The 19070-nt window shown below is 32.3% G+C and overlaps 1 protein-coding gene across 3 annotated transcripts in view; it reads right to left on the bottom strand.

Annotated features, from left to right (window-relative positions):
• LOC111043368 (RING-box protein 2) overlaps window positions 1-19070 on the bottom strand; it is a 79801-nt gene that overhangs the window by 12116 nt on the left and 48615 nt on the right. The gene's annotated exons all lie outside the window — the stretch shown is intronic.

Raw genomic sequence — 19070 nt, 5'->3', positions numbered from 1 at the left:
TATTTTAGTATAATATCTATTGTAAACAGATTTCTTCAAAGGAGAAATGTTATAATTGGCTTTGAATCAAGGGTAATAGTGAATGAGAAAGAGGGCATAGATAGGCTACAATTTCTTGTCACTACGTTGAATGCTGCTTAACTAGACGTAGTGGAATGCTTTCAACTAAACCTAGGCCACAAAATAATCGATAAATTGACCGTGAATAAAATTTATGTTATGACGACAAGCACACAGCAAACAAATTGCCTGCTTGCTGCAGAATTGAACTTCAACTTCGAATTGAACTTAACTAACAAGCAAACACGTGACGTTGAGCACAGTAGAGTATGCGAAATGCGATGACGAGTTTGCACTTCGTTACACAAACCATAAGATGTAGTATTAACCAGGTTATTGGCGATTTAATGAGCTGAGGATTAGCTCTATCTGATACCAGAAGACGTCACGCTCAAATACATGGCAAAATCGAACTATTCTACTACTAGATGGTGGAAGGCACCGGAAAAGCAGGTACAAAAATGTGGCACCAATTTGACGCTCGATTTGCGTAATTATACAGCGGGAAAATGGGAGGACAAGTTTCCGATTCTAGAGTGTGAGTGAGAGATACCTCACTCAGAATGCGCAGTTGAAAACACTAAATACAAACGAGATGATCCGTGAAGAGGAAAACATACCAACACTCGAGAAAAATTATTAATAATTATTTTTGAGTTACTTTGAACCTTCCAGCAGATTTTTTAGAGATCTTACAATTGAGGTTGAGTAGAAGTAGTAAACATAATTAATTATGTAGTATCACAAATACAGTTTAATAGAAAAATGAACTAATTTGGAGAGAAATATTACCAACGAAGCAGTACCTAGAATCAAGGATTGATGAAAATAAGAAGTTACAAGTTAAATTTATTGTTTTTGAAAATTTTGGGGAGAGTACTATTAATATGCCTCACACTAACCAATAAAGAAAAAATTGAATTTGATATTTGATATTTATTCAATTCGTCTTACATTGCCAGGGCTGACAAGACCTATGGCAAACACTTATAAAATTAAACAGAACAAACAAAAAAATAACACTTCTAAATTTAAATACAATACATAGTGAAAAACTAATTGGAAATTAATACAAATGATGAAAATAATGTAGGCTAATTTATTGGATGGGCAGAATTCACACGGAAGTGAAAATATGGCAGGTACAAGTGGGAGGATATTAAGGCTTGGTGAGGGGTAAGAACGTAGAATATGGAGGATTGTGGATATAAAGGAACCCGGATTTTCGGTGGAGTTCTACCACTCTGGCACCTTGGGTTGTTGGGACGCCTGTTGGGAAGAGAGAGAGAGAGAGAGGAGAGAGAGAGAGAGAGGAGAGAGAGAGAGAGAGAGAGAGAGAGAGAGAGAGAGAGTTTGAGTGAGTTATACGGTAACTAAATGCCTCACACTAACCAATGAGAAAACGTACAGTTTGCCAAAGCGCCCCCAAATTCAACGAATAGTAAGGTTATTTGCAATATTGAGGAAACAAATAATATCAGTAGTTAATTTATTAACATAAATAATCTGATCTGACCATGCAGATTGAATTTAGAGAAGTGGTTTCAAATAAAGCATACTTTTCACACCTCACAGAATAATTATATTCATTGATTAAACTATGAATTTATTATAATAGTTCTGAAAGAGATCACTATTTTAATGGAAAAATTCAGGAGACAAATGTCTCAGAACGAGGCTCAAATTTCGAGAACTCATTATTCAAACAGTTGAATAACAAAATCCCTGCATTAATTTGATGGAACTAGTTAATGATCAAAAGCCAGAGCTCGTTGAACTATCAACTTGGATCGATATGAGAAGCCTTCAATTTAACCCAGAGTGGTAATATTTCATGTTTTTCAAATTCATATTAAATTAACATTTAAATGTATAAAATTCAGTACTGTATAAAATATAAATGGCAGCTTAGTTACAAGCACAACAATAGTGGTTGCGGTATTCTGGACTTATAATCTTGAACCAATAAATGAGATCAATAATAATAATAATATGGGTTAATAGAGTAGGATAGTAAGCCTTTGGAAAAATAATAACGGAATAGAGTAAGATAATGTCAGAGATGAAGTAAATCATATAGTCTCGTTTCTCTATGATAATGTATAAGACAATAATAAGGAAGTGAAACAACAAGACCGCGGCACCGCGCTCTCATTACAATAAAAATAATATGTATAATTCGCTATGGGTCACTAACTCTTCATTGATCTCTATTCAGTTCAAAATAATAGCTTATTTCAGTGTTACTACAAAGATTGCTAACATAATAATATTTAGTTACGATGCACTCAGTAAGAGTGTGAGTTTTGAAAATAGCTTCTTGAAACTGTATACTTATAACTTCTTTAAAACCTTATTTAAAACGTGATATGTATAGTTTCATTCCTCACTATAGACCCCAGGTGCTTAAAAACAAATATTTTGTGAATATTTTCACTTTAAGGGTGGTTCTGAGGATTAGCAGTAGTAATAGCAATAGGGTTGGCACAGCCTAGCAATTGTAGACCAATTGATTTGGGACCACTGTATTTAATAGCCTATATTTTTAGTTGGGAACAGCAGTATCTTGAACGAGATTTTTTTATTCCCGTAGTAAAGCTAAGGAGACTTGCTAGTTATTCATTATAGTATTTATGGAAAATTACTGCTCCACAGAGTTTTCAATGATCAGTTTTAGTAAGGTTCAAGTGAATAGTCAATAATTAAGAGGTCCATCACAACACAGGCACTTTCTAAATTTATCTATTAAGTATTTATGTTACAATCTGAAAAGAATAACTAAAACTGTTACTAATGATTTCGTTGTAAATGTTGGTATAAATAAACTTGATTGTACGGGAAAGCTGCATTGGATTCCCTTTAAGTTTATTAAAACTTATCACAAAATGTTGATGAAAGTGAGATATATTGATATATTACAACATTTTTTAACAGTATGACTTCAAATGGTGGATGAGGAACAACAGTTAAAAATTGAGGAAACATGTTTTCACTTGTCAAAATATAATACACTGAATTATATCCAGAGAGAAATTAGTTTCCAAGAATTTCGAACGTTTTAAAAGTTTTTAAATGAATAGTAAATTCTCACCAATACTTTCCATTTGAGCGAAAAGTCTTCTATTGAATTTATTTTTATTATTTACTGAAAATAGGGAAATTTTCCTTACTTTCTAGAAGTAAGTCTTCCTATTTTCCATTCTTGTTTCTGTTTCAAGCTTATCAAAGATCTATTTATAATCTTTATTGTTTTCAATAAAAAAAGCTCAACTTCTATTGGCTGTTGGCTGTTGCCACACCTACAAGAAGCTTCGCGAGATGGTTTTACGGATTCTGTCACATTAAATTATTTATTATGGCGATCGGCTTTTAATAAGCACTGGGGTCACCTTGAGATGGGCGGGCGGGCGGAGCGGGGCTGTAGCGATACCGCCAAGGTCGCAGTGCTGTCAACTGGAGAGATTCGCGGTACAAAGATAGGTATATTATACCTATCCTACGAACGTAAATAGGTATATTTTTACCTGTCTTACGAATGTACCTCGAGAAAACCACAGCCACAAAATTGGTCGCTTCCTAAGTCATCATTTTACATGGTTTGGTTTTTTAGTGTACTATCAAATAGATCAGTTATGTATTGTGGCAAAATTCCACACGAATACATAGGCTATACTCGGCATTAGTAATAAGTATTTGAATTCAAATCTACATGAAATATTTTTATAAAAGTATGAAAGAGGTCATATAAACTTATTTGAAAGAAGTTTGAGGAATAGGTTGAAATTGATATCTTCCAATAATTTTAGGCATCATAAGATTACAAATAACATGAAAAACATATTATATTTATACTAGACTTTCTTTTCTATTCAATAGTTTTTTCAGAGTTGACGATTTAGTCGATAATGGGAAAGATGATGATGATGTTCAGGTGAGATACATAATGTTGATCCACATTATATACATGAATTTGTAATCAGCTGTGTTTAACTGGGAAATTGTTCATTTTTCAATACTATTTGGAATAATCCTAAGCTGGTTTGAAAACTTGGGGCCGGTTTCCAAGCTCGGGATTTAGCTAAGTTCTAGACTTTCAACTACTGGAGTCAGAAAATTGGCTTTCTGAAATGGGGCGTGGTCGCATTAAACCGACTAACGATTTTTAAATTAAATTCCGAAAAACTAGAAAATTGAACACAAAATAGAATAGTGTAATGTTTCAGCTATTTTGAACTATTTAGGAATGTTTTATTTCGTAGAGGAATAACGTTTACAATATTATAGACATGAGAAAATAAAGATTATCATAAAAACTGCGACTACGCCCCTTTTCGGAAAGTCAATTTTCTGACTCCAGCTGTTTAAAGTCTAGAGCTTAGCTAAATCCCGAGCTCGGAAACCGGCCCTTTATTTCCTTGTTTGAGAGTGAAGTATCTGAATTAATTCAAACTGATTATGGTGATATCAAAATTTCTCGCAGCAACTAGAAATATCAATTAGGTTGAACGTAGCTTGCCCAATTGTATGCAAATCTGCAACGAGTTCAAATGAATCCAAAATGCATTGTCATTGTAATAATCTGATTCGAATCTATAAGACGAACAAAAACTTTGAAAGAAGAAGACAAGTTCAATATTATTCTAATCAAGTAATGTACAATCAAGAAAACTAATATTGATTGTAACAGTGATGTAAGAGCAATAGTAATTACCAAGGAAGATAAGCTGATGATTCAATACTAATAAACATTAACTAATCCATTCATTCTGCTCTTACATAATGAGTGATGTATTGATTCAAATTTATTGATTTTTGATAAACTCAACTGATTTTTATACAAACTTCATCTACATATTTAATTTTGATCCCAACTACTTAAGAGACCACAGGCTTTCAGCTCAACAATTATTTTCTACAACAAATGAACAAACATCATAAAGAGAGTTTGTCAAATTGAATTGATTTCTGATCGATTCAAATCTTTACACCGATTGTGAGTATATTTTGAAACACTAGAATCCAAGTTGAAACAAGATTTTAAAATTCTTTGCGGCATATAAGAATAAGGAAGATGTTTACTAGATTTTGATGGAATATTTTGGCAAAAAACCTGCATCAATGGAGTTGCAGGAGAGCTACCAGTCTATTATTATTAAACTTCTTTCAATGTGAAAAACAAATTGCAATTTGCTTCGGATCTCAGTTGCATAGCTTATTGAAATTTTCTACATTTTCAACAAATAATAAACGAGCGTGGTATAAAATGTTGAGGCTAGTTTAATTTGTTTCCAGTCTACTCAGGGATTGTTCTTTGAATGAACAAGATTTTGCACAAAAGCTTGTTGACAAAAGACGTTAAAATTTTTATAGAATCTCCGCGATTCGTGGCTTCTGAAAGTGGTGTGATTAGGCTGACACTAAAAATTAATGATACTGATATGGCAATCACAAGAAATTTGCAAACAGCATATCAGCTTTTTAATCTGACATTATGCTGCTGGGATTATCAACTAATTTGTGAGTATTGAAGAGGAAAATATTTCATTATGACATAACATCAAATTCGTATGAAGACGTTAGTAATATAAGTAAAAATTGTCATCGATAATAATTTGCATGTGTAAATGAATGACAGTTTGTTGAAAATTTGTTCTTGAAAGAAATTTGGAAGGATTGAATCACACTTCAAATGGTTTTCATTAGAATCTATGAATGAGTTCCAAACTAACCTTGAGAGCTAATCTATATTATACTAAAGCTGCATAATCATTAAACATTTAGAAACTTTATTACGAAATATTGGATAATGTTTCTTGAGAGTTGAGAGCATGAAACTAATAATCATAAAACATTTTCAAATTTTATTACGAAATATTGGATTATGTGACTGCCAATAATGATAGTAATAAATCAACAACTATTGTTGTTTGAATTATTTTTTTATTCAAATGTATGCTCCTGTTGGGTCACAAGCTTGTTTGATGGAGTCTTCTCTGTTCAAAATATATAGAGAGAATAAATGATAGGGCTTTGCCCGATATGCAAGTCAAGTTCATGGGAAATGCACAGAATGGTGTTGGCCTCAATTCAGTACAATGCGCACTCAAAAGACTATCAAAATAGAACATTCATTAGGATGACTTGCCAAGATGACATTCCTTGGGCTAGCATTGACCGCTCAGTGTAAACAATTAATTAACAATTTAAACAAAATACTACCTACTGAAGGTATATCATACCTGAATATATGAATGATAATATTCGGGAACAAATTTTATGAACACATTATTTATTTATTTAATTCCACAATCAAAATATCAAATTAATTATTGGGAGGAAATCAACAGGATAAACCTAAAACTGTTCCTCTCTTCAATTTTGATAAAAATAGTCCAAATAAGGTTATGAAAACACTTTTATAAAAATAAAAATAAAATTACAGCCCAAATTGGATGAATGTTTAACAGTACAGTACCAGAGACAAGAATAATATAGAATAATACAAGAATAATACTTATCCTTCATCTATGACAGTACATAATGTTATAATTAACATTATAACATTATTAAATAATTAAAAATTGCAAAGTGAATCAAAGCTCACTCTTTAAATAAAATACTGCATTAATTATAAAACTAAAAAGCGATTTAATATTTTGTATACTTTAAGAAAACTATAATTATTATAGTTACTACAGTTGAAGCCTCAACTCCCAAACCTAAGTTACAAGCTTTCTATACATGGCCCATAGGTTTACCAAGAATTTTACACTGTTTTACTCCCTACTCCCATAACTTGAATCTTCAATTACGGACTTCAATAATTTTATTGGATTAAACAAACCGAGAGAAAGCATGAGCAATAAGCATTTTCAGGAATGAAATTGAAGCAGCATATTTTGGAATTGATTCGAAATTGGATCCTCAGTAATGGTTATTAGCATTTCATTTCTAGACTAGGAATGTAGATAGATAACCTAATTGCAAACTTCAACGACCAAAGGTCGAAAAACGAATAATAATCGTTAATAGCAAGAAGGGAAGCGACAATGATAATTATACTTTGCTGAAAAGCTTGACAAAACACCAAATCAAGACCAGGAATCCTATTTGGAGATTGCAACTTCATTGAATTATGATGCAGATTGATATTTTACAAGGAGAGAGTAATCAAGTAACTAGAATTAAAGAAATATAGTAAAAGTTGAGTTTTAGAATAATTCATTATTAGCGGTACCATCATTTCCTGTAAAATAATCGATTTGAAAGCTAATATTTTTGAAGATGGAATGATATAAAACAGTAGTTCATTCAACAAATATTTAATAGAATATAAACTCATAGCGTGCAGATTTCATATCTACAATATATTCTAGCAATTATGTCAGTATTAGTCCACAAATAAGTGTCATTTTTGGACGGAGTGAGAGTGATCTATGTGATGAGTGGTTACTGACCACAGCCGGATTAAAATTTGCAAAACCAGTCCCATAAACCGATTCATAAAATATGCGAATTGGCAAGTGGAATTTTCCACTCAACTCAAAACGACAAAAAGTTGAACTTTGTATGACAATCATTTCCCTGCTAAGAGTGAGTTCCGTCACCATATTCACAGCTTTCTCTCGCCAATTCAATGTTCAAGTATCTTATTGAATTCAGACATCATCTCTTTTAATTTCCTATCCAAATTTCACATGGAAGACTATAAGCATATCTAAAAATAAAATACTCATTTTTCTCCATAGAGCCACTAAAGTTAGCTCTATTGTTTCTATATTGAAAATCGTTCTCTACATTATTGAAACGCGATGAAAGCTATCAAGTACCCTTTTTTATTTTATCATATCAAAACTAGTTTCAACTCATTCGGCGATTTTTAGTGATAGTTTTATGTTTATAAGCAACTGTTCGTCAAGAATGTCATAAGAAATATATACTGTACATCATAAATATCATGACAATGATTACAGTTTCAGAATAGTTGATGAGAAGTAGAAGAATGCTAACCTTGTGCAGTACCGTATCTGCACACTTCTCTGCACTTTTGAATAAAATCGAGAAATATTTCACTATGCTGCAAGACTAGCCAGGTAGTCAATAGCACCATAGGATATGAAGAGGTTTAAGGATATAACAAATACTGTATTGAGAATGTAGAAGTACTGTATTGAGATTGATTTTATGGTGGTGCTAATAATTCACCAGATAAATAAATTTAATAACGTATATCATACTCAATATTTATCTATATTATACCAAAAAATGAGAATTGTAATAATCATTATATAATTAATAGAGATTGGTGAATTACAAAGATTTAAAATACAGTACTGAAATATTGAAGATTGGCATTAATGAATTTGGAGTTATGATATTCACATAACACTGATTGAAATTCATCATTATATATTTATTTGAATGACATTGATTTTATTAAAAGACAAATCTTATTAGAATCCAATCTTATAATGCTATCCAAATCATTATTAGCCTATACTGGGTTTGATTGAACGTCTTGAAGGAGCCTTGACCGCTATGAAAAAGACAGCCTATTGCATAATTCACTGCCTGACACCAGATTCATTTACATAAATGAATGGAACGGATTCACATAACGTCATCCGTCTATTTTTAAAGCAGATTAAGGAATGGAATGCCCGAACAGAGAAAGAAATGATAGAGGAGAGTGTCAGGAAACTTTCCAATGGACAGACAGGTTGCACTTGAGACTAGAGGTTGTCAGCTGTCAAGTATTCGAGATGCTTCTAGAATAGGAGACCAGCGTGGCCTCAATCGTCATTCTGAAATGGATTTACTCTCCAGACAACAGTGCGAACGAGCCTTTTAGCACGTCCCAGCATACCGCACCGACAAAATCTTTGGAAAATTAATCTGATCTAAATATTTTCATTTTTTTATTGCAGATGATGCCCAAATAATCGTTTTGCTTGTGTGTGAGTAATGGAAAGTAGTAATTGAACGTTCAGAATATCACAAATATTCATCATTTCATTTTTATTTCACCACCTACATCACAGGGATGAGGGGCACGTCAAGGAAGTCGTTATCAATAAACATCATGATTCTCTAAAATCGATTAATCTTGCCTACTTTGCAAATCAACGGTGATGTTTCTCAAGGAGAGTTGACATTTTTTTGCAATTGAAAAGTATTTTGATTTCAATTACAAGCTGTCATAGAACTTGTGACACAAGTATTTAGGCAGTAATAAAAGGATCAAGTGAAATAAATCAAGACTACTTATGAATCTGAAGTGTCTGGCTGAGATTACTCAAATTGTTAGTGTTGATATGTGAGTAATAAAAGCTCTCAAACACGATTCACCGAAGAATAAGTATTGTTGGTGAACTGGAGTATGATTGTCCGATTGACAAAGGCATGTTAAATTTTAATAATGATTAAATTTCACGAGGATTGATCAGAGAAGGCTTTTTTCTTTAATTGGTTCTCATGTCATTCAATGAGGGTTAAATTTGAAGAGGCTTTTGTGCAACCGAGCCAAGGTTTTTCAATCTAATAATTCTTGTTAATTTTATTCAATCAAATTTCATGAAATGACACTTAGTCTGACTTTGATTTCATGATCTCAAAGGAGTGAACTGGGTATCTTCAAATTAGCTGTTTGGATGTTCTTGAAAAACAAGCACCTAGGTAAACTTGAATTTAATAAAATTGATTGGTAAATCCAAAAGAATATTATCACTACATTTTCCGATAAAATACTTTCCATGATAGCTCATATTGAAATTCTAATTGCTTCTTTCCCACATGATCTGTCTATGATCATGATCCCACATGATCCGCATCGTTTAGGTATGCCCACTCCAATTGAAAACAATGCATAAAATCTAATCGTCCGATCCGTGCCGTCCGTCCGATGACGATCTGTGTGCGCCTACCTTAAAAGGGAATAATGACAGATAGAAGGCAATAGAACAAATTCATAACAACGATGTAGAAGAGATTAAAAAATAATACAATAATGAACCGGCAAATTCAACTTGTATGCTACAGTCTCAAGAGAAAATAAATGATAATGATTAATAGAGGTTGTATGTCAAATTTACTGTTTATTATTTCCATAGTTGGTAAATCAAGCAGAATCAAGAAAATTGGTAATATTTTATTGGTATGAGTTTCAATAGATTTTGAATTTTTGAGGGGTAATAATGGAAAAATATGTACAGGTTGACCTCGAGAAAATTGAGCCAATTTGTAGACTAATAGTTGAAAATTATTATGAGGAATTTTGAAATCAAGTTTGGCCCTCAAGCTACATGGATTCCATCTCAAAAACACTGCAAAAAACAAGGAAAATTGTATTCTTATTAGTCTAGCATGTTAATTACAATTAGTTTTACACAATACTTATAGATTTAATTCATTTAACTCATTGAATAATCTCGAAGTATATTAATGTTTAAGTGGTCATATTGGAACTTAATCAAACCAATCAAACAAGTGCTTAGTTTGATGAAGATAAAATTCGATTAATAGTAGGGAATAAATTAAGCATGATTTTTCACATCAAGAAAGTTACTTTTTTGGGTATGAGCTTTTCTATAGCTTTATAATTAATTATCTATCCTAGCTCTATTGAAATAGATGATAAAAACGACTGCTCGTACTTTAACTCTGGTTAAATGTTCTGGAGGATTCATTGAACCCGGTTTGGAAATACCATTTCTAATTGGGTTTGTAAATTGTTGAAAGATACACATTTTTTTCTAGATCAGAGTGGAATGAAATTATTCAATCTCATAGTCTGCTACTCTGCAGCAGAAAAAAACTGAAAGTAGTGATTATAAAGCAGAATTTTATGTACAACCTGGGCCTATAAAGTTATTATTGACTTCACGCTTGTCACGACACTAGTGAGAGGAATGCTTGGATTCCTAATGCGTGATTCTGATTGAAACCTTCTTCCTGACACCACGTTGACAATGCTGAATTGAAATATGACGTTTGCATGCGATATTATTCTTTATAGAGGAACTCCAAACAAAATAACACTATACTAGCTTAAGGAGATGTAATATTTTCCGCATTCATTGAATGTTTACGGAAAAGTGTTTTTTATTATACTAAAACAAGTAATATTGGAAACAAATATTTATTATGGAATAGTGAACACAAGGACTGTCCTATTTGAAAGCTTATAGACAATTTTTGTATTAATATATTCATAATAACATATGGATCAAGAAAGCTAGTTCAAGTTACGTTGCCTTAATAAACCAATATAATGCCGAATGCTAGCTATTGTCAAAGTATTGTCATAGAGAAACCATAGCGTAAGTAGATATCCCATGGTATAGGGCGTCTATGTCGAAACTTTTACTGTCATCTCAAGCCGATTACTGTCGATTTTTACGGTTTCGACCGGGTAAGAGTGATGAACGGCATGAACGGCACAATATGAGAGACTACCAGCATTATAAAGCTTCACAGGGAAGAGCTACGTGGACTATCAGCTTGATATAACAGTGAAAGTTGCGACATAAACGCCCTATACCATGGGATATCTACTTATATGCTATTGTTTCTCTATGGTATTAGGAACTTAATTATTTAAATTTATAGTGTATTAATTATAAAATCCATAATAGTTTGAATCTGTTGCAGCTGATTACGTTAATTGTCAGAACAAATCACAATATAACTTCATGAATTTTGATTTTTATGAAGAGAAAAGTGATTCTAGCGGAGAAAAGCAGAACTAACAAAGACAAAAATATGGGAGGAGCCCCACTTTCAACAAGCAGTCTCATTGGAGAATGACTTCCACGTGACTTTCTCAAGCAGCTCGCTTCCTATTGGTGAGCAGTCAATTGGCAATCATTCACCAATCAGACAGCCTAGGTTTTGGAGGAGTGAACTACTGATTCAATCATTCTTACAATCAGCTTTATTCAATGATAAGAATGCAGTGAGTTATTATTTAATCCAAGAACGAATAAATTTGAAAAGTTTAAATTCAATTCACTGGTTCAGATGGAAGGTGGGGCTGAGAGTTTGGGGGGTCACTTTACACTAATTTATATTTTCTAAAGCATTGTCTAAATCATTCAGATTTTTCAAGTGAAGGTATTTTTTAGATATGAATGATGTGGAAGTTTTCTAAATTATTTTCATCTCAATAAAAAAAGACTCAAATACAATAATTCTCATAAATCAATCATATCAAAAATTTTACATTTTTATTTTGTGAAGCACAAAATTTGTTGTAGAACAACTACAAGACAACCTATTTCGGACTGTGTGTAACCTTATCTAAATTTGGGAGAGGAATAGCACAAGGTTACCTTATTTTTTCTCTCCCTATCATTTTGATGTTTTTATTGTATGAATCAATAAAAAGAATATATCTACAAGTGGAAAAAGTTATTTTATTTTCTGTGAGACAGACATTTTTGCAACTTTTTGAGCTACATATAGTTTGAAAATTTCGAGTGAGAAGGTGATTAAATAGAGTTTTAAATATTACCTATTAATGAATCAATAATCATGAGTAAAATATGGTTGAACTTCATATAAATAACATGTGAATAATTTTTGAAGAATAAAAAAGAAAAAGACCATGGAAACTGCATCTGAAATTTCTGCATTCCAAGGTCGGTTACAAATAATTATAATGAGCTGAAAGAACAGAAGAAACTATTGAACGATCTTCGGATTGAGTTAATTGGTGTAATTATCAGCAATTTAAACATGAATAATTGCGGTTTTGTTGTAAGGAAAAATATTTTAGTTCAGTAATAATTACCATAGAAAGATTTCCTAGCCGGTTTTCATGAAAACAAATCTTAGTATTGTCAGTAGGGGTTCAAAGTTTTCCCTCAAGAGAGATAGAGTTGAAACTAGGAAATTATTTTAATATTAATTCAATGAAAACCAACAGTAAGCTTGATTTTCAAAGTTTGGTCAGAAAAAGAGATTTTCTTGAATATAGCTTGTAGGTAAGGAAACTGATTAACAGAAATCAGTTCACTAATCCATAGCGATTTTATATTAATAGATTCCTAGTTTATAAATAAATTGTGTTGTTGAAATGAAATTGATGTATACAAAATTTGGCCTTTAACATATAAGGCTTCTCAACTTCCATATCCAATCTTGAATATTAATTTTGGGGATGGAATCTCGATTTTTCTCCACTGAATCGACATTACTTCTGTTTATATTTTAATGTTGCTGAATTGAGCATTAGAGGAGATTACAAAAGGTTGCTTAGAAACAGGGGACTGCATCCTTGATTTCACAAGGAAGAAGAAAGGCTACATTTTAATACCTCAATAATAGTAATAATGAATCGTTAAAGACTATAAATACTCACAATTCATTTAAATACCGGTGCTCACTAATTGGAAAATTCAATGACTATTATTGAAAGAGTTGTACAGTAGCTAACTTCTTGTGAGCAGAATTTTATGAAAATTTGTAAGTGTAATATCGACATCATGTGATGAACACTCATGTACAAACAAAGCCTTAAATAATAAATGTAGAAGTATTGCTGCATCATTGAAAAACAATTAATTTGTCACAACAAGTTACATAACTATAGGAACAATAAAATAATATTATGTAAGAGAAGAATAATTTTGTTAAAACTATTCCATCAAGTAGCATTATGATTGTTTGCTTTCTTCATCATCAGGGGCCATCTGTAATACATTATTCATCTTCAAAGGTGTATGAGGTATGAATGATAAATATAACATGTAATAATATCTAGCCTATTTATTCTTTAGTACAAGTACAAATTGATATCTTAATCAAGAATCGATATTTTGGAAATAATGTTATTTTCTTAGTAAGTATTGATGATTTGATATATTTTCTAGTGTTGGAATTGTAAAAACCGTCAAGTTTAAGATATTGATTTCAAGTATCTACATTAACTAGAATAATAATCACTTTCAAAATGAAGTTTTGACTCTACTCTAATAGGCTACACTTTCAAGTATACGTGCAAGAATGTGAAATTGTAACGCCAACACAATAAAATCCGAAAGTAATAATTGAAAAATAAGATCGTAAACTATCACAGCATTCACGCCTCCAATAATAAATCACGTCACCAAATATTGATTTTATAACCAACTATTGCTTTGATATTGCTTCGCGAACTTTTTGAAGTGGAGGATAATAAAATTGAAGCTCAATCACTGCAAATTCTTAGTAGTATGTTGATGAAAATGCTAAATTTCAACGGATATCTATGCAAAGTCATTAAGGATTGATTTCACGTCAATCTGTTGAATGTCTTGATTTATTGTAGCAAATTTGAAATTATAATCTATTTATTGCACACGTACCGTATTGAAATGTTATTGTTGTTCTGTTGAGAACGTCAGAAAGTCGTAGTTCACTTTAAACATGTTTTTTTTAAGTAAATTAAATTACATCAGAAGATAGAAATAAATATTAGTTAATGCTAGATTGGAAAGAACAGAAACTGTTCATTGGAGACAAAATCAACTATTTTGTGAAATTTGAATTATCATAGTTTCAATGAAGTTACACCATTGAGTTTTTACTCTAGTTTTGTATAATTGAATGCTTCTACAGAAGAATAGTGTTAAATCACTATGGACCTTATTTAAATTTCTACAATCGTGTTGAGTTCATAAAAAAATTGAATGAGATCTGAGATGAATGATTCAAATGAATAAAGAAATGAGTAGAAGAAGATTCATAGCTTCATTCGAACTACTGAATTGGATATAAAGATGTAACCGAAAATCTATAATATTGGATGAAAACGAAATTGAGCAGCAGGAATATGTAGTGTGGGAGAAGCCCTACGATTGGCCAGAACATGTTGACGAATGAAGGTTGAGCTCCAGTGTTATTGGCCGAGATTACACACGCTCATTTCATATTCACACGCCCATGGCCTAATTTGGAATACTTGGGCCTGTCTAGCCTCGGCCAATGACAGTAGAGCTCAACCTTCATTGGTCAACAGCTGATGACCAATTGTAGGGCTTCTTTCATACTATAATATTATGTTACTTATGCCCCGTTTCACCAACCTTGGTCAAGGCATTTGAACATGGTTAAAGTCAGCTGGTCAAATCAGAAATAATTCGTTCCACCAACACCAGTTAAGTTTAACCACAGTCAACAAACCAATGGTTAAGTTTGACTGCCGCCGAACGAGCGATCAAATTATTTGAACACGGTCAAAAGACTGGTTCGATCAATTTCCTTGCATGTTTGTAGGTTACCATGAGTTTTTGACGCAATGAAAAATTTCAAAGTTTCTAATGCGATTGAATATAGTTGTAATAAGTTATTTATTAGGTTTGTTCTCGGAATCTTTTAATTAGTAAATTATCATAGTATAGAAAATAAAGGAAGATTTTGAAAATGATTTGCTTTACTCTTTTATAACACAGAAAGCCTATATTATTCAATCCTTAGATCAACCTTGCTGCTTCAATGTATCTCATTAGAATTGGAATATTCTTTTGTTCATAAAAAATTGTCAAAAATGATGGTGATTTGTAAATCTCTTTGTACGAAAGTATTCAATTCATATTTGAAAAAATATTATAAATTAATGTAGGTGTGACTATACGAAACGTCTGTGCCCTGGGGGCCTGCCCCGAAATAATAAATATGAAGAAAAATCAGTACAGTAATTACAGAAAAAAGTACAGTAATCTGAATTTTTGACGGTAAATTACCCTCTGAATATGAGCAGCGAAACTGATATTAAGTATCATGGGGTGTTACTATATTAACTATATTATAAAATTTAATCTGAATTTTTGTTTAATAATAATTATTAATTCATTAGCATTTAAAAAATTGCAATATCTCAGTAATTTCCATCCATAAAAATCAGATGTAGCCAATAGCAAGCCAGCAAACATGTTGGCCAACTTCAGAAATCACGTTGGCCAAATACAGCTACAAGAGTTGACCATGTTCAGATTTGACCGACGGAGTTTTTTGATCAATCCCGAGGTTGGTGGAACAGTTGTATGTTTGAACGAGTGATCAAATTTTGACTATGGTCTAATTGACCATGGCTAGGCTATATTTGATCAAGGTTGGTGAAACCGGGCATCAATGTTTAAGCTTTCATTTGATTGGAGATTGATAATGGCGTAATAACGTAGACTAGTATCCCAGATTGTTTAAATGATAACATTGATTTCCATACTATAATGATGCTGCTCAATATTTTAAGCTTTCAGTTTACTAGAGATTGATAATGGCAAAACAAAAGTATCTCAAAGTGTTTTAATAAATTATTAGTTTTGACAGTATCAAGTCATTTTAATTTAATATAGATATCTATCACAGCATCACGTTCAAAGTAACGCAGAAAGTTTAATCTGTTAAAAATTGAAACAGTTGAAGTGATAGACTGTCATTATATTAATCATTTTATTGAGTTACGATACATTAATTTATTGTCCGTAGCCAATATGACGTATTGTTTTATAGACGAATCAAACAATTATTCAACATTACTAAACGATGAACTTCTGTCGTTTCGGTCAGTTAAATTTCATTTTATTGCAGCAAAACCTGATAACTGGCCTATAGCCTAAGCCTATAGCCTAAGCCTGATACTCACTATAGCCTAATTTCCCCACCTTGATGAATGAGATGCAAACCAAGGACTGTATTGCAAAATAATCCATCACAGCATCCAGTCTGTAACAGGTAGCTAGGCTTTTCGCAGAAACTTCTGACAAAAGAGATGGGACTTCTCAGAAAGATGATCAACTTTAAAACAGAGTGATTACACTGTCTACTGTGATGTGCTCCAGGATACAAATTCCAACTATGAGCTTCAAATATACAAACGTCACATTCATCGAAAGCAACGATTGAGAACCTGCAACCATCGGAAATGATGCCTGGATCACTTATCTACACTCTCATCAAAGAACTCCGTTTCAAAATCGGTGAGAATCTGTTTTCATATATTATAAATAACTTATAAAGAAGAGAATCTGTTTTCATACATTATAAAGGTAATTTTAAATAACTTCATACGACGGCTAATTGACGTAATAGAATTTGAGAGAATCACTTCCCTTTCTAGTACTTACAAACAAAATGTACTGAACAGTTATTTCTAAGTATCAAGAGATATTTAAATGATCACAACTTATTTTTGCTATCAAATTTTGATAGCATTTTTGCTACCCCGGTTGAAGAATTGCGAGAACCATCAGATAAGAAAGAAAAATTTTCATCAATCAAAACGATCAAAGTCTTTCCATCAAATACACTATGAATCTATCAAATAACTATAATTCTATTGTATTTGTTATAATTTATGTAGCATGCAGTTTGTAGGCTACTAAAAATCATCTGACTTAAGGTATGCAAATTATTGTTCATTGTGATGAAGACTCTCTAATATAAGTAGGCAATGAAGTTTTATTATTTACTGTAATTCAGACTACAGAAGAGATGACCTTAATTTAGCAAGTAATTTTGGATTTATCACCCTGTATCTAATCGCTCTTCACTAATCATGTACATAAGATAAATAGCAAGATCAGATTAAATAATCTTTTGTAATATTGACTATATCAAAGAAAATACATCATTAGCTACTGCATAAAAGTGAGACGGCCCAAACGACCGGTATGTCGTTAAACATACTTAACAGCAAGTAAACATGTATAAGATAAGCAAAAGTACTCTTTAATATGAGAGAGAATGCTGCTGCTGAGTTGTTTGTAAACCACCGAATTCAATATGGACGTTCAGGGGAAGAAATTACCAAATACTAGATAAGAGTGGACATGATAACAACTGATGCTGGGTTGCACCCATCAATGTTGGTCGAGGATCAATACAATTCTGAGTAGGTTTTATCAGTGATTGAATGTACTTATCCTCATTGTTTACACCCCAGCACAAAATTTGTCAAACAAGGGTATCACAGTATAAGCGATATAGAGCTGATGAGCTATCGATAAGATAACTCTATGCTCCTGCTACACCCGTTGTAAGGCTCTCCATGAACTCCTCTAAATATTATTATAAGTAAGAAATCACTTCCCGGTGGTTCGGAGCCCACCTTAGACTGTAGGTCCACTCATCTCTCATCATCATTAGATTCATTATCCACGCAGAAGCATTCAAAATTACAATACTTTCAGAAAAAAACGGTTCCAATTCTAATTTATACGGCAGTCCAAATGTAGCTAGGCTATGTGTCACTTTAATATATTTTAATAAATAAGCATGACGTTTTTAGTAGAAGAACACCACCAATCGTTAGCCTACACCTACATGATCTATCAGAGATCAAGCAACTGTATTTCTCAAATAATAATACATTTGACTTTATTTCTCCACTACTACTCTATCGTGGGTAACATCAAAGCCACTTGAGAATAAAGTGCAGGCAGCTGAGATGGAATTTCTTCGCAGAACTAAGGGCTGTGACAGAACAGATCACATCCAGGAATGAGGATTTAAGGAAGGAGCTAAATATTTTCTGCCTGAATGAGAGAGTTGCATTGTATCATCAACAATAGAAATAGCAAGTGAAACGAATGTCAGATGATAGGCTTCCATTGAGAATTTTCAAATATCAACCGGTAGGCAAAAGAGACATAGGCAGGCCGCGGAAAAGTTGGCATTGATTATTACTGATTATACAATTAAAACAGTAGATTATAGTGATGCTTTTGGATTAGATTATATTAATGTAATTAGTTTTATACATTTACTTATTTTTATTTTTATTTATTCTAATAAGATGAATGTGAGTCGGACCAGGCAAAGCCTAATCCCTGTTTGATAACAGTAAAACAGTGTACAGTGTAAAACATTACATGTGTAAATTTGAAAAATAGGTAAAATTCGAGGAACGACAGAGGGAAACCTGGTGAAGGGGTTTTACCGATGTGGAAAGAAAAATATCCCGAGTGCGTCACAATCACACAACATTGGTTATTACTTCGAACTGCATGAACTGACCAGTGAATGCATAT

This window comes from Nilaparvata lugens, chromosome 1, assembly GCF_014356525.2.
Source record: "Nilaparvata lugens isolate BPH chromosome 1, ASM1435652v1, whole genome shotgun sequence".
Classification (NCBI taxonomy): Eukaryota; Metazoa; Arthropoda; class Insecta; order Hemiptera; family Delphacidae; genus Nilaparvata; species Nilaparvata lugens.
This window is presented reverse-complemented; position numbering and strand designations above follow the sequence as displayed.